We start from the raw sequence: 8,638 nt of genomic DNA, 5'->3' as shown, positions 1-8,638 counted from the left end.
TTTATTTTTGGGGGGCTCCAAAATCACTGCAGATGGTGACTGCAGCCATAAAATTAAAAGACACTTACTTCTTGGAAGGAAAGTTATGACCAACATAGATAGCATATTCAAAAGCAGAGACATTACTTTGCCGACTAAGGTCCATCTAGTCAAGGCTATGGTTTTTCCAGTAGTCATGTATGGATGTGACAGTTGGACTGTGAAGAAGCTGAGTGCTGAAGAACTGATGCTTTTGAACTGTGGTGCTGGAGAAGACTCTTGAGACTGCAAGGAGATCCAACCAGTCTGTTCTAAAGGAGATCAGTCTTGGGTGTTCCTTGGAAGGAGTGATGCTAAAGCTGAAACTCCAGTATTTTGCCCACCTTATGGGAAGAGTTGACTCACTGGAAAAGACTCTGATGCTGGAAGGGATTGGGGGCAGGAGGTGAAGGGGACAACAGAGGATGAGATGGCTGGATGGCATCATCGACTTGATGGACATGAGTCTGAGTGAATTCTGGGAGTTGGTGATGGACAGGGAGGCCTTGGCGTGCAGCAATTCATGGGGTCGCAAAGAGTCGGACACGACTGAGTGACTGAACATCTACTAGATGCCTCAGGGTTAAATATGAGGAACAATGTAGCCTGTAAATAACTGTAGGCAGAAGACTGGTTTGTCGTAGTAATGATCAACTACTTGAACATGAGCTTGATTTCTCAGATATGTTACTTACACTGCCACAAAGCAGAAGATAGAAAATAAAAACAGAATGAAATGTCTGATACTTTACCATTTATTTTTAGTTAGTTCAGTCGCTCCGTCGTGTCTGACTCTTTGCAGTTTATTTTTAAGGAATCTCAAATATACAGAGAAGTACCATGAGCAGTAATAGTACAGTTAACATACGTAGTGACCTTTACCTATATTCACCCGTTAGTGTTGTACCACTTTTCCTTCCTCATCTTTTCTTTCCTTCTCTCTTAATAGTTGCACATTCCATGATATTTTTCTTGTAAGTATTTTAGTTATGTATTTCTCAAGAATATAAATATTCTGCCACATGATCCCATAATTCCACATAAGTACATTTGTCAACTTCAGAAAAATGTAACCTGGATACAATACAATTGTGTAATATTTTGAATGCAAAAGGAATATAAAATTGGAGAGCTTTCCAGTCCAGGGAAACAATTCCTCCAAAAGGGATGAATATGGGATGACACATTATGGTATGCAAATCTGAAGAATAATATTGGCATAAGACTATAAAATTCTGATTTATAAAGTGAAGAAAATAAACCATCAGTATAAAAATGTTTTCTTCTATAGTTTTCTAAAAGACAGGTCCACATTCAATATTTTCTTTAGAGCCCCTGTGACATCCTTATTCCTCAGACTATAGATTGAAGGGTTTAGAACAGGAGTGAGTATGATGTGAAAGGCAGAAACAGCCATGTCTTTCTCAGGGGTGTGAGATGGGGAGCATGTAGGTATAGATGCAGCTCCATAGATGAGGATGACCACAGTCATGTGTAAAGAAAAGTGGTGAAAGCCTTCTTCCTGCTCTCTACTGAATTCATCCTGTGGATAGTGAGAAGGATGAATGAATAGGAGCTTGAAATGACCATCACAGGGATGAGGAGCATGAGGGCACAGCACAGGTACGTGACTGTCTCATAGAGGGAAGTGTCTGAGCCGGAAACTTCATTACAGCCAAGACCTAACAGAAGAAATAATGAATCTCCTGAAATTTGCAGAAGGGGAAGTTCATGGTGATGGGTGTGAGCATAAAGCCATCCACTGATCCCAGGAACCAGCAGCCATACACCAAGAGGAGATACATCTTATGTTCAGGAGAATAGAATAACAGAGTGGATGGCAGATGGCCACATTGGGAGCATAGCTCATGGCAGCCAGAGGAAAAAATTCTGAGCCTCCTAGTATTAAATAGAGAAACATCTGTATTCAGGGGCTGAGCTCTTGTTCATAACTATGACCTGCTCCATGAGCATCTCGGGCACAGTGACAGAAATATACATCATGTCCATGAGAGACAAATGACTGATGAAAAAGTACATGGGGGTGTGGAAGTGGGCATTAGAATGTATCAGAAGGATCAGGTGGTATTTTCAGACAAGGCCATCAGGAAAATCACAAATATGACCACACAAAGGAGAGCTGGGTGCTTAGACTGAATGAAGATCCCCGCCATGATGAAACCAGCTGTCCATTGTCATTAGTTACCCAGGTGGAGTTGTTCATGAAATTTCACCTAGATTTTACCAAGAAGAGCTTTGAGACTAACAGACCATTCATGGGAAATGACTGTGTGTGTTAGTCACTCAGTTGTGTCTGTCTCTTTGCAACCCTATGGACTTTAGCCCCCAAACTTCTCTGTCTGTGGGATTCTCCAGGCAAGAACTCTGGAGTGGGTTGCCATTCCCTTCCCCAGATGTTCTCAAACCAGGGATTGAATGCAGATCTCCCATATTGCAGTTGATTCTTTACCATCTAAGCCACCAGGGAAGCCCACGGGAATCAACTATCTGAAATGAATATTCAGTGAGCTTGTAGCATGTGTGTGTGTGTGTGTGTGTGTGTGTGCATGGGCATGTGTGTGCACAGTAACCCAGTTGTGGTAATAAGAGGAAGTGCCATCAGAGTATGGATTACTGGGATTCTAGGTAACTACCTATAATTCAACAAAGTTACTGGAAAATTAATAATTGTTTACTTATAATAAAGCTGCTAAAATTCAGATTCATGAGATTTCTTGAAGATAGCATTGTTTATCAACAAGTATGGTAATTTCCATAATCATTCCCCTATGCAAACATAAAAAGCAAATTTCTTTTTATAAAAGATAATTCTTTTACTTCTAGAGGTTTTGTTATTCAAGTCAGAATTTGGTCAATCTGTTTTAATAATCCAACTGGATCTTGAAATCTTGGAGATGTATTTCATATAAGAAAGAATTATAAAGTAACTGAAACATAATTTGGGGGAAATCCATGCCAAAGCTTTGAACACCCTTTGCCTATGGGTTCAGACCATATTGTGAGGGTCTGTGGCTGTGTATAGAGAGTCATTCATCCATAGGAGACTACTGGGTTTCTTAAAACTACCAATCCGTTAGATATTATGAGGGCACTAAAGTCCAAACTGAAGCTGTACTGCTGCTGTGGGTTGAGATTATCGTCTACCCAACATTCCCCTGTCTACTTTACATAAAAAGGATAATGTTTGATCTCAGATATAGTTAGGATTAAATGAGGTAAAATAAAAAAATGCTGAGAACATTATCAATTAGTTTGTGTTGATATTTAAAGTAGCTATTGTATAGATTCTATGTAAGAGATTACTCTTACTGTTACTGTTTTATGGTATGAGATGCATTGCTTCAGTTTGTCAGCTTTAGTATCTGTTAATACATACAATTTCAATTGATTAATTTCTGTAGTCCTAGACTACTACATGTGTACATATATAATATGTATATTATATATAATGAGATTTTTATCAGACTTTCTATAAAATAAAGTACAAACTATTTAAATATTTTATATAACTATGATCTATAAATAAAATCACTGCAGATGGTGACGGCAGCCATGAAATTAAAAAATGCTTACTCCTTGGAAGAAAAGTTATGACCAACCTAGGTAGCATATTCAAAAGCAGAGACATTACTTTGCCAACTAAGGTCCGTCTAGTCAAGACTATGGTTTTTCCTGTGGTCATGTATGGATGTGAGAGTTGAACTGTGAAGAAGGCTGAGCGCTGAAGAATTGATGCTTTTGAACTGTAGTGTTGGAGAAGACTTTTGAGAGTCCCTTGGACTGCAAGGAGATCCAACCAGTCCATTCTAAAGGAGATCAGCCCTGGGATTTCTTTGGAAGGAATGATGCTAAAGCTGAAACTCCAGTAGTTTGGCCACCTCATGTGAAGAGTTGACTCATTGGAAAAGACTCTGATGCTGGGAGGGATTGGGGGCAGGAGGAGAAGGGGACGACAGAGGATGAGATAGCTGGATGGCATCACTGACTCGATGGAAGTGAGTTTGAGTGAACTCCGGGAGTTGGTGATGGACAGGGAGGCCTGGCGTGCAGCAATTCATGGGGTCACAAAGAGTCGGACACAACTGAGCGACTGAACTGAACTGACCTGATGTTGAGTTTATAGCTTCCCTGGTGACTCAGATGGTAAAGTGTCTGCCTGCAATGCAAGAGATCTGGGTTCAATCCCTGGGTTGGGAAGATCCCCTGGGGAAGGAAATGGCAACCCACTCCAGTACTTTTGCCTGGAAAATCCCATGGACAGAGGAGCCTGGCAGGCTACAGTCCATGGGGTCGCAAAGAGTAGGGCACAACTGGGCGACTTCACCTCACTATGTTGAGTTCATATATAGTTGCGGTATTGCGCATGAAAGGAAGAGAGCTCAGACACTTTCTACTCTGCTATCTTGGTGATCTTGCAGATATCTTTTTTAAAACACTATTTTTGTTTTCTTTGGATAAATATTCAGGAGTGAAATTGCTGGATCATATGCTACTTCCTTTTTAAACTGTTTGAGGAACCACTTTACTTTTTTCTGTAATATTTGCACCAATTTACATTGCAATCAATAGCGATCAAGTGTTCCCTTTCTCCATCTCATCATCACTTATTCAGTTCAGCTCAGTCACTCAGTCATGTCTGAGTCTTTGTGACCCCATGGACTGCAGCACATCAGGCTTTCCTGTCCATCACCAACTCCCAGAGCTTGTTCAAACTCATGTCCATTGAGTTGGTGATGCCATCTAACCATCTTATCCTCTGAAATCCCCTTCTCCTGCCTTCAATCTTTCCCAGCATCAAGGTCTTTTCAAATGACTCAGTTCTTCACATCAGGTGGCCAAAGTATTGGTTTCAGCTTCAGCGTCAGTCCTTCCAATGAATATTCAGGACTGATTTCCTTTAGGATGGACTGGTTGGATCTCCTTACAGTCCAAGGGACTCTCAAGAGTCTTCTCCAATGCCACAGTTTAAAAGCATCAATTCTTCAGCACTCAGCTTTCTTTATGGTCCAACTCTCATATCCATACATGTTATCTTTTTGATAATAGCCATTCTAATAGATTTGTGGTGATGTTTTATTTTGGTTTTGATTTGTGTATTCCTGATGACTAGTAATATTAAACATCTTGTCTTATGCCTAATGGCCATCTGAGTGTCTGCTTTGGAAAAATGTCTATTCCGATATTCTCTCCATTAAAATGTAGAGATAAAAAATAGCTAAAAAATTCAGCCTTCGTAATGGTCCAACTCTCACATTTGTAAATGGCTACTGGGAAAACCAAAGCTTTGACTATACAGAGCTTTGTTGCCAAAGTGGTATCTCTTCTTTTTAATACAATGTCTAGGATTGTCATAGCTTTTCTTCCAAAGAGCAAATGTCTTTTAATTTCATGGCTGCACTCACCATCCACAGTGAATTTGGAGCACAAGAAAATAAAACATGCCACCATTTCCATTTTTTCCCCATCTATTTACCATGAAGTGATGGGACCAGATGCCATGATCTTAGTTTTTTTAATGTTGAGTTTTAAGCTAACTTTTCCATGCTTCTCCTTCACTTTCATCAAGGGCTCTTTAGTTCTTCACTTTCTGCCATAAGGGTGGTGTCATCCACATATCTGAGGTTATTGATATTTCTCCTGGCAGTCTTGATTCCAGCTTGTACTTCATCCAGCCTATTTAAATTATATGCAGAGCACATTATGCAAAATGCCAGGTTGGATGAAGCACAAGCTGGAATCAAGATTGCTGGGAGAAATATCAATAATCTCAGAAATGCAGATGACACCACCCTTATGGCAGAAAGTGAAGAGGAGCTAAAGAGCCTCTTGATTAAAGTGAAAGAGAAGAGTGAAAAAGTTGGCTTAAAACTCAGTACTCAAAAAATGAAGATCATGGTATCCAGTCTCATCACTTCATGGCAAATAGTTGGAGAAACAATAAAAACAATGACAGAGTTTATTTTCTCGGGCTCCAAAGTCACTGCAGATGTTGACTGCAGTTATGAAATTAAAAGATGCTTGCTCCTTGGAAGAAAAGTTTTGATCAACCTAGACAGCGTATTAAAAAGCAGAGGCATTACGTTGCCAACAAAGGTCCATCTAGTCAAAGCTACGGTTTTTCCAGTAGTCATGTATGGATGTGAGACTTGGATGATAAAGAAGGCTGAGCACCAAAGAATTGATGCTTTTGAACTGTGGCATTGGAGAAGACTCTTGAGAGTCCCTTGGACTGCAAGGAAATCAAACCAGTCCATCCTAAAGGAAATCATACATGAATATTCATTGGAAGGACTGATGCTGAAGCTGAAACTCCAGTACTTTGGCCACCTGATGTGAAGAACTGAGTCATTTGAAAAGACCCTGATGCTGAGAAAGATTGAAGGTGGGAGAAAAAAGGGATGACAAAGGTCGAGATGATTGGATGGCATCACTGACTCAAGGCACATGAGTTTGAATAAACTCCGGAATTTGATGATGGACATGGAGGCCTGACTTGTTGCAGTCCATGGGGCTGCAAAGAGTCAGAAATGACTGAGCAACTGAATTGAACTGATAATGCGTTATATGCTGTTTACTCTAAATTTAGAGTAATTGGTAATTGGATGATGACAAGATAAGTTAAAAGATATTCATATTTGATACACAGTGGATTTAAATTATTTTAATGTATTTAGTATATTTACTTTAATATGTTAAATTTAATTTAATATATAAAATATATATTTTTACATACTCCCTGTTCATTTCAGTGTAAATCTATGCTTAATTTGGTCTTTATAGTTTCCTGATATCTCCACTGCCTTTTTAACTCATGTCTGTTCATTTGCTGGTCCTCTCTTTGAAATGTTCTTTTGTCTCTTTGCATGTATCTGATCTTTAGTTTAGGAAAACCACTCAAATCTGAGCTTCCCATCTAGGTGCTGCAGGGCTTTCTGGGTGCAGTCATCTCATAGTTCTTGTGACTGGGAGCTCATGTCTACACAGCTCTCTCTCCACTAACAAATAAACTCCTTGAAGTAAGGGCTTGTGTTCTGGCCACTGTTGTGTCTCTCAGAAATTGCAGACTGTGTGCAACATGGATGGTACTCCATCAAGATATAATAAGCGATTAAATGATTCAAGAATCTAGGAACAGCTGCTTTTCAGAGAGTTTGACAGAATGGTGTTTGCATCATTTATATCAAATGATATTTGAAAATTATACATTTGTGACTTGACACAAATATAATATAGTTTTACAATTTAATCAAATACTTCCAAGAAATTGCCCAATTGGAAGATGAAAAAAATACCAGAAATGCTGTAGTTTAATTCAGCAGACAGCTAACGAGCTCCTCTCAGGTGACAGAGAATCTGCACTGGCTCCCTCTTATCCATGAAGATGTGGAACAGACACACAGAGGCAGAGTCACGGGCAAAGTCATCTTGATTCTGTCACACCTTAGAAAGGGCAACATTTTTTTTTTCTGTGTATCACATTTTTTATTGAATTAAAAAAAATTTAATATAAATTTATTTATTTTAATTGGAGGTTAAATGAAAATGAGGTCGCTCAGTCGTGTCCGACTCTTTGCGTCCCCATGGACTGGGGCCCATCACGTTCCTCTGTCCATGGGATTTTCCAGGCAAGAGTGCTGGAGTGGATTGCCATTTCCTTCTCCAGAGGATCTTCCCGAACCAGGGATCGAACCTGGGTCTCCTGCATTGCAGACAGACGCTTTACCATCTGAGCCACCAGGGAAGCCTAATTGGAGGTTAATTACTTTACAATATTGTATTGGTTTTGCCATACATCAACATGAATCTGCCACAGGTATACACATGTTCCCCATCCTAACCCCCCTTTCTCCTCCCTCCCTGTAAAAAAAAAAAAAAAAGAAAGGGCAACTATTTATCTAGACCTTTCAAGGGGTCAGGCCCTGGACTGGGCCAATGAATTAAATTCACTTAACATTCAAACTCCATGATGATGCTTATATTGCTAGTTCTATTTTAGTGGAGCGAAAACAAGGCAGTTGTGGCATAATCAGCTCCTCAGAGCTGCTTAGTAGCGAATCTAAGATTTAGCTGGAGGTCCTTATGGTTCTACACAGTCTCTCACACCTCCACCCCCTGAAGGCAAAAAAGAGGCTAGGATTTATAGAGATAGAAAGAGAGCTCACAGTTTGAAGCAGGTGTTAGGGCTGTCTGTGTATATTATGCCACTTAGTCTTACAAGTAACTTGATTAAGAAGTTTTTCTTTCCCTGTCTAAAAACCAATATATGTAAGCAATTGAAAAGATTTGGAAAAGCTAAAAATGTCACACAAATCATACTAAAATGATCAATAAACTTGGGATATAAGAGCAGATAAAAAGGCACTATGTGCAGTTTTCTTTATGACAGCTATCATATCACAGACAAATGGAGTACAAAGACATTGAATATAACGAGATAAATTATGATGGGTAAACAACATAGAGGAGAAATGTCACATGCATAAAAAAGAAGAAAGTGATTACTGGGCTCAGTGTTTGCAGCTCTGGAAACAGGTGACAAAGGAGAGGAGAAATAGGGAGGGGAGGAATAATATAATAAGGGAAAAATATATGGTCATCT

The 8,638-nt window shown here is 39.5% G+C and overlaps 1 pseudogene; it reads right to left on the bottom strand.

Moving 5' to 3' along the window:
- Nucleotides 1–1,303: 1,303 nt before the first annotated feature.
- Nucleotides 1,304–2,242, bottom strand: LOC138441597 (olfactory receptor 2T29-like; annotated as a pseudogene).
- Between the last annotated feature and the right edge of the window lie 6,396 nt (nt 2,243–8,638).

This window comes from Ovis canadensis, chromosome 5 (genome assembly GCF_042477335.2).
Source record: "Ovis canadensis isolate MfBH-ARS-UI-01 breed Bighorn chromosome 5, ARS-UI_OviCan_v2, whole genome shotgun sequence".
In the NCBI taxonomy this organism is placed as follows: Eukaryota; Metazoa; Chordata; class Mammalia; order Artiodactyla; family Bovidae; genus Ovis; species Ovis canadensis.
The sequence above is the reverse complement of the archived record's forward strand: the minus strand, read 5'-3'. Positions and strand labels throughout refer to the sequence as shown.